The sequence below is a fragment of the Pteropus alecto genome, unplaced genomic scaffold (genome assembly GCF_000325575.1).
Source record: "Pteropus alecto unplaced genomic scaffold, ASM32557v1 scaffold105, whole genome shotgun sequence".
Lineage (NCBI taxonomy): Eukaryota > Metazoa > Chordata > Mammalia > Chiroptera > Pteropodidae > Pteropus > Pteropus alecto.
In genome coordinates this window covers 7,429,842-7,431,464 of record NW_006436294.1, presented here as the reverse complement: position 1 = coordinate 7,431,464, position 1,623 = coordinate 7,429,842, and positions in this window count along the sequence as shown.

Genomic DNA, 1,623 nt, shown 5'->3' with positions numbered 1-1,623 from the left:
GCGGCTCCGGCTATTTATAGGCAGCATTGCAGAGACTGAGGTGGGACTGTGGGGCGCTCGGGGTGGGGACGGTCGGGGCCCTGGGGAGTCTTAGAAGCTGAGACAGCTTGGAGGTAGAGCGCCATTGCCCAGGGGATAGGGTCGGAGTCCTTCCAAGATGAGAGGGGAGAGGTGGCCATCAGTGTTTCCTGGTGGCCTGGCTTCCCTGCTGATCAGAGGATTGAGGAGACAGGGTCCAGGTTTGGGGGAAGGTGGGGTCAGTGACCAAGGGAAGGTAATCGAGGCCTCCCCTCCTGTTTGACAGGGTGGAGGGTGGAGGCAGTGTCCTCTGATAGGGTGAGCCCATGGGTGACAGTGTGGAGGGTTCAGTGTTTGAGTGACTAACAGAGAGAGTAGCAGTCAGTGGGGGGGGGGTCACTGTCCTAGTGATACACTGGAGGGGTGTGGTCAGTGTCTGGGAGGGGACCCTGTGTAGTGCCTGAGGGATAAGCTGGAGGGTGAGGCCAGCTGTGGATGGGGGGAGAGGGTTATTGTCGCCTGGGTTGAGAGGGTGGGGATATATGGGGACATGGAGGGGTGTGGGTGTCAGTGTCCAGGTGATAGAATGTGGTGGAGCCAATGTCTGGGTGAAGAAGGTGGTGGGTCAGTGTGCAGTACCCCCCCAGAGGTGTGACCCTTTCCTGCTTCTTCAGCAGACCATGTCGGGTGAGGACCAAGAGGTGCGGACAGTGGATGAGGATGGCTCCAATGGAGGCAGTGGCTCACCCAGCCCTGGGGACACACTGCCCTGGAACCTGGGGAAAACACAGAGGAGCCGGAGAAGTGGCGGTGGCTCGGGGGGCAATGGAAGTGTCCTGGATCCTGCCGAGCGGGCAGTCATCCGCATTGCAGGTAAACGAGGGCATGTCTGTTTAATTTGTATCACTTGCTTGTTGACTGAGCGACTGCTGTGTGCTGTGTACGGTTTGAGACTGGCACTGGAGGCCTGAGAGTGATCTGCAGGTCAGAAAGGGCCTCTGCTGTCCCAAGTGACTGCAGATAGCACAGCACCACCTGCTGGCCCCACCCGGTCTGCCACATGGGGCCCAAGGTCTGGCACCCGCTGCGCCAACACTGGCCTGGTGAGAAGGTTCCAGTGCCCAAATTCGATGACGATGATACTTTCTTGGGCTCCTGGGGCACACCTGCCTTCCAGGCCCCTTGGTCTTGGCTGTCACCATGGAGGGCGGTGGAAACATGTAGGTGCAGGACAGGAGGGTCCACCTGGGTGGCAGAGCCCCATCCTCTCCCTGAGCCTGGGCCTGGCAGTGCTCCCCAGTAGCTGCCGTTCTGGAGAGAGGATGGGAAAGGCCCAGCGAGAGGTCCCTAATAGCCTGGGGCTGGCAGCTGGACAGCGGCTCCAGCCCTTGGTGACCTAAAGCTGGACGCCACCAGCAGGATGTGCTGGGCAAGGGAGGAGCCCACTGAAGATCTCTGGGCCCAGGCCGCTGTGGTCTCCCAACCTCATTCCACTCCTAGCGTTGGACGATGGTGCCGAGGCGTGGGGGGGTGGGGGCAGGGCTGGCCCCAGGCCTGCGGGCAGAGGCTGGCAGGCCAGCTGCTGAGCAAGGATGGTGCTGCAGG